Source organism: Panthera onca, chromosome D1 (genome assembly GCF_046562875.1).
Source record: "Panthera onca isolate mPanOnc1 chromosome D1, mPanOnc1 haplotype 2, whole genome shotgun sequence".
Classification (NCBI taxonomy): Eukaryota; Metazoa; Chordata; class Mammalia; order Carnivora; family Felidae; genus Panthera; species Panthera onca.
The window spans coordinates 105,610,683-105,624,669 of record NC_138348.1 but is presented as its reverse complement, the minus strand read 5'-3'; the positions used below and the strand labels follow the sequence as shown (position 1 = coordinate 105,624,669).

The following is a 13,987-nucleotide window of genomic DNA, read 5'->3' as shown; positions in this document are numbered from 1 at the left end:
AATAACAGTCATCCTTATTATTTTTATCATCATTATTATTGTTTCCCCCCAGATGAGTAGCCTCGCTGGGCCCACAGTAGCTCTCTCAGAGGAGGCTCTCAGGGAAGCCAGGGCCCCCGCATTTCCCTAGTCCCCGTGAGCTCTTGAAGGGGGCCGGAGTGCCCAGGTTTACCATATGTTAGCTTAACCCGGAGGGGACTCAAAGCCCGGTGCAGCCCAAGGGTTTGGACAGAATTTGGTGGCAAACTTGATTGTCGGAGTTGTACTGACTCTGCCTGAAGGGTTAAAAATGATGTTAACCCGCCGTTCTGACTCGCTTTCTGCCAGTCACTGCTTCGCATGGCCGCCTCTGCCTCTCTTCCTCTTCCTCTTCCTGTGCTCTCTTTGCTGATCTGGACTCAGCTTGGTATTCTTGTCACAAGGTCATCTCCCAGGTGAGCTCAGCTCGGGCGGGCGTGAAACAAAACAGCTCATCTGAAGGCAGCGCGCTGTCTGCACAGGGAGGGGACAGCCCTCCACACTGTCCTGACCTCTCCCAAGGAGTCTCTTTAAGTTCCCTGTTGCAAAGCCGGGTGGAAAGGGTTTTAGCCTAAGCTCTTGAAACCCTCAGACAGGGCGCATGCGCTGCCCCTGATTTGGGTGCTGGGTGGTCCATCCAGGGGTCAACCATCAGCCTTAAAAGATGTCTGGGCCCAATTTGTTTTCAAAAGCCTTGTATGTTTGTTATTTTTTCAACTTCGGTTTTAGATCAGTTTGGGTGTTCTCCAAAGGAGAGCCACGCCGATTTGGCAAGCGACCATTCTCTCTCCCACGCTCTCCTCCCTGCACCCAGGCGTCTCGAATCCCTGATGCGCCAGCTGCCGCGTCGTGCATCTGAGGCCTTTTCATGTTCGTGGGCCGCGGCTCGTATTTTATAAACACACGGTCAGTTTACACTGCCTGGGAACTTAGGGGCTTTCCTCTCTCCGGGAAACAGCTGTGAGGAGCTTGACCAACCTTGGCTTTGTGGAGAGCGAGGCGTCGCCTCTGATCATGCACGTGGGGCAGGTGCCCTGGCCGGGTTCCCGTTGTTATGCCTGAGGATTCTCCCAGAAATGCTAAGGAGGGGAGTTCATTACGCTCTCCTCGCCCACTTCGAGTCTAATCGTTCATAAGTGACTCTGCATGCTACAAAACCCTGTACGTGTTCATCTTCACTTGTCTGCCAGTAGTACCTTCTAGCATCTGTGACAGGGAGGTCACAGAATCACAGAATCGTAAAGCCGGAAGGGACTTTGAGAGTGTCATCCATCCAGGGGACAAGTAAGTAGGTGAGTGCTTACTATGCGCAAAGCACTGTGCCGGTTCCATGGGTGAAGGAAAGTGAGCAAGACCAAGTCTCTGCCTTCCTAGAGCAAGAGGCTTTCTGCTCAGCCGCCACCTCCATGAAGCCTTCCGTCACCTCCCCAGGCCAACTCAGGTTGTCTTACATCCCTCTGCTGACCACCCTCAGGGCACCTGCCACGCTGTAGTCAAATGGCCTTTGTGACTTCCTTCCCCATAGAATGTGCGCTTCTAGTGGACAGGACCTGCCATGCCGGGTGACAATGAGATCCTAAAGTTTGTATCACAAGGGAAACAATGGAAGAAGAGACACGCTTCGTGTATTGGCCACCAGTGATGGTAGTTATTTGGCTAACCACCTAAACAAGATGAGGTTAGTGGCTGCCTGAAGAAGGCAGAACTGGAGAAGACAGAGGGACACCAGCAATCTTTTTTTTTTTTTATTTATTTTTTTATTTTTTTTAATGTTTGTTTATTTCGAGAGAGCCAGAGAGGGAGAGAGAGAATCCCAACCAGGCTCCCCACTGTCAGCACAGAGCCCAACACAGGGCTCAAACTTGCAAACCAGGAGATCGTGACCTCAGCTGGAATCAAGGGTCAGATGCCTAACCAGTGGAGCCACCCAGGCGCCCCATACCACCAGTAATCTCGAGAGTCCAAGAGAAAATGGTCAAAATGGGATCATCTAATCTACTAGTCCCTTGGCCCTTCTGCACACCTTCTCTGTTATTGCTGGAAGAGGCTGTGTTAGTTGGCTAGGGCAGCCGTAACAAAGTCCCACAGACTGTATGGTTTAAACAATGGGAATTTATTTTCCCGCAACACTGGGGGTAGGCGTCTAAGAACAGGAATGTCGATAAGATTGGTATCTTCTCAGGGTTGCTCTGCTTTTCTTGCAGACAACCACCTTCTCCTCTGTCTTCATGTGGTCTTTTCTCCATGCCTGTCTGTGTCCACATCTCCACTTATAAGGACACCGGTCATACTGGATTAGGGCTCATCTATATGACCTCATTTTTACCTTAATTACCTTTTTAAAGGCTCAATTTCCAAATACAGAGCTATGCTGAGGTACCGGTAGCTAAGATTTCATATGAATCTGTGGGCGGAGGGTGGGGTGTGATTCAGCCCATAACCAATGTCAACACTGGTGCTCACAGATGTGCCAGAGAGTTTCTGACAAAAGCCATAGCCAATCAGTCCGGGGGCTAAGAAATAAGCCTGTGACTCCCTCCCTCCTTGGGTCACTTTACAACCCTGGGGGCTCAAAGCTTCATCTATCACTTTGACCAGATGTAAACATTTTACCGCCTCCATCTTTAATTTTTTTTTTAACATTTTTTTTGTTCTTGAGAGACAGAGAGAGTGCGAGTTCGAGTCAGGGAGGGGCAGAGAGAGGGAGACAGAAGATCCAAGGCAGGCTCTGTGCTGTGCGTGCAGAGCCTGATGTGGGGCTCAAACTCACGAACCGCAAGATCATAACCTGAGGTGGAATCAAGAGTCAGATACTTAACCAACGGAGCCACCCAAGTGCCCCATGACCTCTGTCTCTTATATGTGCCCCCCCACCCCTTCCCCTCCCCATGGCATTGGTGCTACCTCAGGCTTCTGTATTTGAGCCAAGGGCAAGAGTAGTGTCAATGTGGAGGAAATAGAGAAACAGATTCCCCCGGGGACTAGGATGGAAAATGACATCAATAGAGGCAATTTCCAAGGGAACCTACTGGCTCGCTTCCCAAGCTCATAAGCAGAATTAGAAAGAAGGTCCAAATGCCCTGGCTAGATGGAGGACAGCCAAGCCACCAACAAGTACCAGCAGCGGATCGCTGACTGCCAGCCGGGGCCATGTGCTGCTAGGCAGGAACCAAGATGGAGTAGAGAGAAAGGCCTGGCAGCGGGGCGACCTTCCCCTCAATGTTGCCCTTGCCCTTGGCTTGTGCAAGGCTGTAAGTCCTCAGCAGCCTCGGTTCCCAGGGTTGTTCTTTACTCTTGGGTGCCAGTTGGCTGGAACATCGCATTGGAAAAGGGTACAGGATGTGAGCTGCCAGATGAACCGACTCATCGTAACCACACTTGGCTTAGCCGGGCTGCACGATGCCAAGAGAGCAAGGGGGATGCTGCTGATTCAGCACAGGCCCAGCGAGGGAGTGGCTGGGGGCGGAGCATGAGCAGGGCACACAGGTAGAGCGGCCTTGAGGCTCTGTGCGCTCAGCCAGCAAGTTGTAGTCCCGCTCTCTAGAGAAAGGGGAGTCTCCAGGCCGGCTCCTCGGCTGCCTCTGAGCCAGCTCTCAAGGTCCAAAGTTCCGGAGGACTTGCAAAAGCAGAGGTGGACTGCTTCAGGAAGTATTCAGGCTTCTTCTGAAACCATCCCAACCAGTCCAGATGACCTGCTCCTTGATCTCATCATGAAACTGCATCGAGGGCAGGTGGACCATGCTAAGAGACTCTGGCTCTGGAGCAGTAGCTCAGGAGCTAACAGCCCACAACCTTCCCTCCACCATGTAGCTTTCTGGGCTTCACTTGGAGAGAGCCACGTGTTTCACACAAAGACCAGAAGCTAAGAATCTCGAGAAAGAAGACAGTGGGCGTGGTAGGGAATGGACCTTAACTTAGCAGAGAGTCCGGGGGAGATCAAACAAGAGGAGTGAGACCGGTGATCACCTCACGAGAACTCAAAAGTCCCAGGAGCTGCGCGGAGAACTTCAGCCCAGCTGTGGTTCTCCCCTTCAGTCGATGAGAACACAGAACAGTATCCATACAGTCTGAGACAGCAGTCTGGCCGCTAGAAGGTGGGAGGGATTCCACTGGCAACCTGGTGACCCCATTTATTCTCTCATTCGGCTCTTATTTGTTGAGTATCTACTTTCTGCCAGGGACTTGATGGGTGGTAAATAAGAGAAACTCCCAGCGCTATTCTTATGAAGCTTACATTCTACAAGAGGGAGAAGAAAATAATCAGTCACACGATGCAAAATGTTTATAATTGTAGCAAATGAGACCAAGAGCTTTGAGACTGATCTGGGCAGTCTGGGAAGGCTTCCTTGGAAGCCACACCTAGGCTGGGCTCTGAAGGATGGATGGGAATTGCCTAGATAAAAGGATGGGTTAGGGATAGGGGAGAATATGCCGGTGGGGGTAGGGGGTGGGGGAGGAGTGCAATATATGTAAAGGCCTTGAGATTGGAAAGAGTCCTTAGGCCTCCCCTCTCACCTTTTGTTGACTTGAACTTGTGTTGGGTCCCTCATAATCTGAAAACTCTAATCTGGACAATTCAAGAGGTTACTTGTGCTTCTAGTGAGCAGAGATAGCCGACTGATTTGCAAAGATCAAGTTTAGGTCTGCACCTGTGTGGGCAGAAGGGCGGGACGTCCCTGTGGGCTCCCATGTAGGCCACACATCAAATGGAGCCAGACCACTCAGCTTGCAAAGCTAAGGCGCAGGACCTACAGGGCACAGAAGCGGCAGGGATCAGCCTCTCTCCATCTCTGAAGCTTGGTGGTTCACTGCAAATTTCATCACAAACAGAAAGACAGCCCCTTCTCCATTCACCCAAAGGGAATCTCTGATCCCTCCGTCTGGTAGGATTCCCCCTAAACTGCCCCAAGCCAGAAGATCTGGTCTCTGACCCCAAGGAGGAGGGATACAGAGAAGATCCTTCCAGTACCAGAGACCTTCAGAAAAAAAATACTGCAAATCCTCCCCTACCTCTAAGCCAGCTGTCCTCCCTGACACCCCAATCTCAACCTCGATCTTTTTTTAATTAATTAATTTAATTTTTAATGTTTGAAGGAGAGAGAGAGAGAGAGAGAGAGAGAATTAGTGGGGGGAGGGGCAGAGGAACAGGGAGACAGAATCTGAAGCCTGCAGGCTCCAGGCTCTGACATGGGGCTCACACTCATGAACCGTGAGATCGTGACCTGAGCCGAAGTCAGACGCTTAACTGACTGAGCCTCTCAGAGACCCTCAGCCTTGATCTTAATGCCGTCACAAAGACGTGTCTCACAAGTTACCACTAAGGGTAGAGCAGTTCTGGATGAGGCCACAATGCCCCACTTAAGCCGGGCTTCCTCCCCACTTGCCCATGAGAAATGGTTCCCAGCCCCACTCCTGCTCAAACATCTAGACGCATACCACACAGTCTCATCTCACACACGTGCAAGGCTGATGACAAACCTAATGTCCTGTCCTCGGGCTTCCCAGGGTCTCAGCACAGGACAGAGATGGAGAAGTGGCTGTAGCCTCCTGCGAGAGGGGCAAGACAAGTCCATCTGAGCATCAGACCCTCTGAGGGAGGTGGACGTCCCTGCTGTTCACCCCCACCACCTGGAGAGTCCTAGGCACACATCTGTCCCCCTAAGTGCTCAAAGCCACCCCAGGCCCTGGAAGGAAGGAGGCCTCCCTTACCTTATCTTCCCCTCTTCCCAGTCTGAGGCTAGGAGCCTCATTTAGAACCTTCCTGCCTTTGGGTGCAGCTGATAAGCCAGGGCCAGGCCAGCTTCATGAGGGCTGCTCAGTGAGCAGAGAGACCCAGGCACCCACAGAGGGCAGGCTCAGGAGCTCCCAGAACCATGTTGGGCCCCCTTGTGGCCAGTCCCCACAGGCGGCCCTGTGGGAGGGAACGGGGAGGGAGGACAATTCTAGCAGCTTCGGTCTTAGTGAAGCCACGCCCTCCAGCCCTTCTTCGTTAAGACACCCTAAGTTGGGATATTTGTGTGTTTTCTTTGTGTGCTTAACCCAAGCACCCTTCTAACCCCTGGGCACCAGGCACAGTGGATTTCCACTTCTTTTTCTGCTGGGGCTCTCGCAGCCCACAATTCTTGACCAAGCTGCTTTTCAGTACCAGTCTACCGAAGACAGCACCCTTGGCCTCCTCGAGCCCCTCCTCAGACCCCCAGGCAGACCCTCACCCCAGCTGCGGCAAGAGGAGGCACCACAGTGACAGAGCTCCCCCTACTGACAGCTCGCCGCGGTGCCGGGCCCGGGAAGGCTTTGTGGGATGCCTCTCTGTCTAGTCACTGTGCTGTGAAATCAGGATCTGGAAATATCTTCCAGCTCCCCCTCCACCTGCCACTCCCAAGTGAGGCGGCTTGATCTGGGAGATCTGGAGAAGCAGAGCCCTTGTATCACTGCCAAGGATCCGCAGACAACACAGAACTTGAAGCAGAACTTGAAATGACACCCAGGACAGGCTGCTAATCCAGCACTGGGCCAGACTGATGGGACATGTTCCAGAGTCCTCTCTGTGCCAGCCTCAGAGAGTCATGTGTGTGCCAGGCGACTCAGTTAAGTGCCCACACTGTCTGCCCCCCAGAGAGCTGGTCAAACCCTTCCCAAAGGAATTCTTAGACACCACTCACCTCTCACAGCACAGGCAGCTGAACAGAAGCCGACAACTTTTGGGACTGTCGATGTCGATGAAGTGAGTGACAGAGTAATACATGGTTCTCGAAGTACCATGACACTCATTATGTCACTTCATCCTCAGCAATGCCACTGCAACACCCCCCTCCCCATAAAGCAGATGCCACCATCCAATGAGGAAATTGAGGCATAGAGAGATGAGGTGACACGCGGGGGTAAAAGCTCAGCTCCTCCTCTCTGATGTCACTTTCCTGAGGGGGAGGGACACTGGGGACCAGGAACGTTCTCAGGCAGGGGCTCCTTTCCCTCCCCAAGCACTAAGTTCACCATAGCAACCCTCCCCAGATCTTCACAAAACAGGCAAAGGGAATTCGCACAGGCTCATGGATGTGACGGGTTTCTGCTGTCTGACCATCACTAGGAAACGCATCTTTGAAAGGATCCGAGAAAGCAGTCAGCTGAGGAAATGGCGGGAGGTCCTCATGGGTTAAACTTCAGGGCGTCTCCCGTCCACAGCTCAGGTGTCTACACCCCTCTGCTTCAGAGCTTGGCATGGGATTCACCTTGATGTGATTTCTGCTGTAAAACAACAAATGCTAATTTGTGCACATTTATTAGAGTTAATTAACCCCCAGCAGCAGTAGCATAAATGGATGCTAATTGGCCTCCAAGTCATTCCTCGTCATTAAAGCTGTATGTCCATGTGGTTACAAATCAAACAGGCTTGCAGATAAGATATGGATATTCATTTATTAATTCAATACATTTGACTCAGCACATCCAGGAGAAGACACTGTATTAGGTGCTTCAAAAGATGAATAAAAAACGATCCCTGCCCTCAAGTAACTCAAACCTTAGTAAAGAAACACATGAGAAGTCTTCAAATAAAGGCCAACAATGCCAAGTGCCCCAGGAGAGTAAGAACTGCCATGGCGTCTCTCTGAGGAATCATTGAGGGCTTCCTGAAGGAGGTGAGATTTGGCCTGGGCCTTGGGAAGTGGGTAGGAGTAGAATAAACAGAAATTGTGTCGCCTTCATTCCAGGGAGCGTATGTGCAATGGTGAAGGGGGGGATGGGGAAGGAAGGCTGTTCTTTGGGAGCAGTGAGGGTTCCTGGTAGGCAGCAGTATTTTGGGTGTAGGGAAGTAATTTACAAGCATCGTTGAGGCCTTGCTGCATGCCAGGGCCTATGTGCTATTTGTAGGCTCTGTGCAGAGTACAGGGATACACCAGTAGACAAAACACACAAGGTCCCTGCCCTCGCAGGGCTTAAAGTGCCCCCCGACACAAGAATAAGGCCAAAAATGAAGCCTAGAGAACCCCCAGTGTCACCCTTCTTAAATAGTTCCAGGATTTTCAGGTTGGCACTGGGGAACTAGTGACAGTGTATAATATTGCAAGTTCATGATAAGAGCCTTTTGGAAGAGCAATCTAGCCCCAGAGTACAAAGCAAATTTAAGAAGAAAGAGGAAAACATTGGAAGTCCAACTGGGTAGCTAGTGCATTAACTTAGATGAGAAATAATGATCGAAACCAGGGCAACAAGAAGGGAAATAAAGGCATGAGTGGAAGCAATACCACCCAGGTAGACTATACTCAGTTTGGAAACCGACTGGATATAGAAAGCGGGGCAAGAAAAGTAGCAAACTCACCAGGGCTGTGCATCCTGGGTGACTTAGAGAATGTTGGTGCCATCATCCAAGACCAGGGGGTCAAGAGGAGAATGTTGGGATGGGAAAGAAAGGATGAGTTACTGTGAGTTACGCCCAGTGTTGCCCACCTATGAGGTGAGGGGTGTTCCATGCAAAGAGAGATGAGAGAAGCCAGGAAGCCAGGAAGGAGGGGTCAGTGGGAAGGAAAAGTAAGTGAAAAAATAGCAAAAGAGGGCCAGATATGAGCAGTTACATCTCTCCAAGACCGTAGCACCCCTTGTTCTCTCTTCATGCCACCAAAGCTCTTTGGAAAGACTCTCTTCTAAAAGCCATAGCCTCTCCTCCAGGAGACCACACAATAGAGAATATACCAGAAATATGTATGACATATGTGGTGGGGATATCAAAGGGAATTTGAATTCTAGTGGTGATGGGCAAACAAGGGTCTCCCTCTTCAATGTCCCTTGTGGCTCTAATACTTTATCTTAGTTTCTTCTTTGACAATGATTCTCCCTCCATTCTCAGAGACCCTAGCTCCTGGTCTAGAGATCCTGATTCATTGGTTTTCCCATGACCCCAAGAGCCCAGGCTGGCCTAAATACCAGATGATGACCACCACTGGCACCAGAAGGACCAGATCAGAAGTCGCTCTCTTGGCCAGCACCCAGGCCTCCTCACCTACCTCCCCTGTATCACAGTACATCAGAGGCAGGCAGGCCCAGGCAGGTCTGGCACAGAGGCTCCCAGGTTGGGGCGGGAAAGTTGACATCTTCTCAGAGTTTACACAAAGTGCATATGCCCTCACAGAACATGTCCTCTGGGACCTCACAGGGACTCTGAGTGCCATGATTGGGACATTCCTCGGGCTTGAAGCAGCCAAAGGCAAACATCTTCAGTTCGCAATCCCACCACCAAAGTCTCAAAGACAGAAGGAAAGCCAACTTCCCACAAAGGAGTTGATTTACTTGGGAACCAAGAATTCCCTCAGTGGCAGAGTTTCTCCATGAATGCATAAGCAAAGCCACTGCTGCTTCCATTTTTCCATTGGAACATCTGTTTTCTCTATAACCCCATTAAACAAACCCCAGCAAGTGGAGCTACCAAGTTGAAAGATCATTACCAAATGACTGGTTCCCTACTGGTCTCCAGCCCTGGAGTTTAGAAGAAACATGAGATCCATTCACAAAAAGATTATCCTCTTTCTGGAGAAATCCAGCCACACCACAGACCTCTCTGAGCTGTGAAATTGAGCAGGAGCCTCCAAGAGAGGCCGAGAGAGAGAAAGGGTCCACAGCAGGCAAGAATAATCATCACTCACCTTGGCATTGCCAGTAACCCAGATGGCGAACCTCTGCTCCTCGCTCACAAAAGGGCTGCTCTTATCTCATCCAGGCAATATATGGCTAATTCCACAAAAAGGACAGAAGAATAAAAGGGATTTTTTTTCTAATAAATATTCTTTTGCAGCTAATCCGCCCGCCCTTTGTAACTGTCAGGCTTCGAGGGGCTGGCAGGAAGCCCATCAGATAAGAAATGCAGCTGTGCCCAGGGAAACGTGAGAAGAGGAGCAGGTTAATAAACACGAAAAACATGTTTGGTAACCGTGTCTGAGGGGAGTCCTCAGAGAGAGACCCTGACAGCCCGGGGACCCTGAAACCAGTGCCACCCAGCGACTGTGGCTACCCCATGGGGATAGGGGTCAGACGTGTGAGCCCCGAAGGCCGGCCGCTGAGCCTGCTTTCCTGAGCCTTCCTGAGTCAGCTCAATGGAAAATGGCATCAGAGTGACAGAGTTGCCAATCAGGAGGCACGTGCTTTTGGTGCCCCCCGCCCCCAGCATTAGAGGACACGCGAGCCCTGCAGGGAGGCAGCCCCCGTCTGTCGTGTGCTCCCCACCTGCTCTGTGACGGTCCCCTGGCAAGCAGCACCCTCTGAAGATGGAGCCGTAGTGGGAGGGGTTTGGCAGGACGGGTGACCAGGCACACGCGTGGGTAAGATGGGGATATCAGGACAGAAAACGTCTGACTTAGGTTGCCCCAAAAACCCTGGGTCTGGGAGGAACGACACTGTATGCGACGGCAACACCAGTCTTCCGGGCTCGGTGGTATGGTGGGGACCGTTACCCAGATGGAAGAGGAGGAAATTGAAGGAATGGAGTTCTTCGTGTACACCTCCTCACCTTTCTCCGGTCTCTCATCATCATCATCAGTGATTACTCTAAAGGAAGATCTCCCCCAAACCAGCCCTCAGCATTTCTTCAAACCCCACCATGTGGTTCCTGAAGCCTTCCCTTGCATCCCTGTCCCGTGAGCCTACACTGCCTCTGCCAACCTACAGAATGTTCCAGAGCCTCCCACCGGAGGTCCAGCTCCTCTCCCCAGAAGGAGCTGGGGACTGCACGCTTGGGCTCCACAGTCACCACATGGAGGGCAACAGACCAGAGAGGAGACCTGGGGAGAGTAGTCGGGCAAAATTAACCTTCAGTTCAGGGGCCCAGAGCCCTGGGACACAAAGTCTAACGTTACCTCCTTTCTTTTGACTACTATGCAGCGGTTGCGGCCTCTTCGGCTACTCCTAGCCCCCCGCCATCAGCTGTCTGGAGAGATTCGGGAGAAGCGGGAGTGCAGGCATTCACTCCACTGCCTGAGAAGCCAGTGAGAGAGAGCCAGCCCGAGACACAGACAGCTCCGAGGCGGCTAGACTCTGACACCCAAGAAGAAGGTGCCAGGGTCCAAGGAAGAGTAGGTCCGGTGACAGACCGCTAAACAACTAAGCAAAACTAGTCACTGTACCAGACCAGTCACCACGTTCCAAGGACTGTTCTCAACCCTTCCTACCACAGATTTGTCCTGTCTTCACAGAGACCTACTTATTTTTATTGAGGTGAAAGTCACACAACATAAAACCCGCCATTTTAACCACGTTCAAGTGTGCGATTATGTGACTGCCAGTGCATCCACATCTCGCTGTTTAATCCGGAATATTTTTATCACCCAAAAAGAAACCCGGGACCCTTCAAGCCATCACTCACGAGACCATACTTCTGAGGTAGCACCCTCTGTTGACGATGTCTAACATCGTGCTCTCAGGAGCGAGACCTGCTTACAGTCCGGCCAGCATTGCAGAGCAGGTACCAGAAGGGGAACTGGTTGCTAAGAGGCATATTACTCCAAGTTTACACGTGAGGAAACAGAGCACGAGAGGTTGAGTAACTTGCTCCGGGCCACGCAGTAGCCCGTGAAGTCCAGCTCTGTGACTCCAAAACGAGGCAGACGCTCTTGTCTGGAGGGTAAAGCCTGGGAAGAAAGGTGCTTCATAGCTTCTCGATGATAAATAGTACAGATAAGTTTCCTCGGAATTTGCCGAACAAGACCTGAATAGGAAAAAGGGACGTTTATGGGGCTTTGAACCAGGAAATGGAATGGAAGCACTCAAGAAGGTAATCAGCCTATGAAGTGCATTAGCCAGAAGAGACACACGCCCACCTACTTAGACCAAGAATTTCAGTAGCAAATAATAAGCATTTGCTGAACCGGGTGCCGTGAGAGGCATAATGGAGGGTACAAGGAAGCAACTGTCCAACTCCAACTGTCCTTTGGCTGGTCCCGCTTACTGTGTCATACAGATCACTCTCCTCTGTTCCAATCCTGATGTACATCCCACTTCCCTTAGACATTCCTGAGTCTTTCCTGGCTCTACGCCGTTGTTGTTCTGTGAGTTTTTGTCATTTGTTGTTTGTTTTCCAACTACAGAGCATTCTCCCCTCCCTCTAATTATCTGAGCCTCACCCCTTCTGATTAGCAGAGGCGTCGGTGAGCTCTTTTCTCCCAAAGCAGAAAGTACCTACTAACAACAGTAGCACTTAGGGAGCGATGCTGGGCTATGCTGAGCACTCCTCAGTGCATGCCCTCACTTAATCCTCACCAGAGAACCCAGATGAGGAAACTGAGGTCCAGAGAAGTCAAGTAACTGAGTCCCACAAGCACACAAGCACAAAGTGCCACAAGCACAAGTCCCACAAGCAAAAAGTGACAGACTCAAGATTAGAGGGCCGGTCTTTGAGATTCCAGAACCTAATCTCTTAACCACCCTATTAATGGGCCACTCAACTGGGTGTGCCCATCACAATGCAGCCTTTCGTCATAAGAAGCCAACTTCGTCTCCTACTCACTCCACACATCCTGGCCTTTCCTTCCTACCAGACTGCAAGCATCTTGAGAGCAGGCACTGTGACGTAGCTCCGCACAATGCCTGAACTAAACGTATAGATTAGTTTCCTTCTTCTCTGTGTTTCCATAGTGTCTGTGTCAGCACTGAAATGGTTCCATATTCAGAAGCAGAAATTAATGGACTTGTCTGAAAGGGGAACCCATCCTTGTACCTTCACCCAGAGAACAGAGGATTATGGGTTTCAGTATTGTATTCAGAGGTGAGGAGGGGTTGGAGAAGTACGGGGCAAGAGCTATATACATATTGCTTAGAGGCTGACCTAGAGCCCAAGTTGAGTGTTAATGTCAGCCAACTGGTAATAACAACTTCCATTTTGGGGGCCTCCCAATACTTGTCAGTCCCTGCACTGAACCCTGAATTTACAGTATCTCACGAGTCCACATTCCAAGCCTGCAAGGTAGTTACTGCTAGTATCACTGCCTTATCGATGAAGAAATCAAGACTCAGAGAAGGAACTCTCCTAAAGGTTCATAGATGCTAAATGGTAGACTTGGAATTTGAACCCAGGCCTTTCTTATTCCAAAACCGGAACGGAGGGGAGACGCCCCACACCTAGGGAACAGCACCTCTCACCTAACTTCAAACATTCCAACTTTTCATATTCTCAAATATACACTTTTTATAAACAAATATCAATTGATTTGCATAAGATATGGCCCCTGCTGTCCAGAAGCTAACAATTTAGACAAGACGACAGATGAAGGGAAAGAAGTGGCATGGGGGACAATCACCAGGGCTGGACGACGACGAAATGGGCTGCCTCGTGACAGGAGTAGAGAAGAATCATGCGGAGTTAGGTGAGCATGACTGCCAAGGCTCCTTCCAGCACTCATACTCCATGATCCTGTTCATCAGCCCACCGTCAGCTGGAGATGTAAGAACCTAGCTCCAGCCAAGTTCAGAGCTGAGGACACATACTTGATAGCCATCGGCATGAAAGTACTACATGCTGCCACAAAGAATGCCTGGGATTCCCAATGGAGGACACATAGAGGGATCAGAACAGAAAGCCAGAGAACTGAGCAAAAAGGAACCCAGAGTTAGAGCCAAGGAGACTCTGTCAAAGAGGTACCAAGGAAAATGTACCACCAAGTTAGTCAAAGGGATGCAGCGAGACAAAGGATGGCTCAGGGCGAACCAGTAAGCGCTTACGAGCACCCACTATTCATCTGATGTTCTATTCGTTCAACAAATATTCATTGAGTATGACTGGTGCCAGGCACTGTTCCCAGAGTGAGGGAGAGGGCAGTGATCACACAGGTAAATCCTGGCTCTCGGGGCACTGACGCTCTTGGAGAATGCTCACGAGTAAGACACTTCATTGTGTGGTGGCATGAAAGAATGTAAATCATGGCTTCCCTGCCCAAATCACTCATAGCTGGGCTATGGATACTAAACAAACACATGGCAATCTACCTTGCGA

The 13,987-nt window shown here is 50.7% G+C and overlaps 1 long non-coding RNA gene across 3 annotated transcripts; it reads right to left on the bottom strand.

Moving 5' to 3' along the window:
- Positions 1–210: 210 nt before the first annotated feature.
- LOC132660840 (uncharacterized) lies at positions 211–12,298 on the bottom strand. Of its 3 annotated transcripts, none has more exons than XR_013550018.2 (3): positions 9,654–12,298; positions 5,728–7,263; positions 211–4,255 (listed from the first exon to the last, which is right to left on the bottom strand). It is a non-coding gene; the product is annotated as an uncharacterized LOC132660840 (long non-coding RNA). The 3 variants fall into 3 exon arrangements; XR_013550019.2 differs by having other exon boundaries at positions 5,728–7,260; XR_009601929.3 differs by having other exon boundaries at positions 1,771–4,255; positions 7,062–7,263.
- Positions 12,299–13,987: the final 1,689 nt, after the last annotated feature.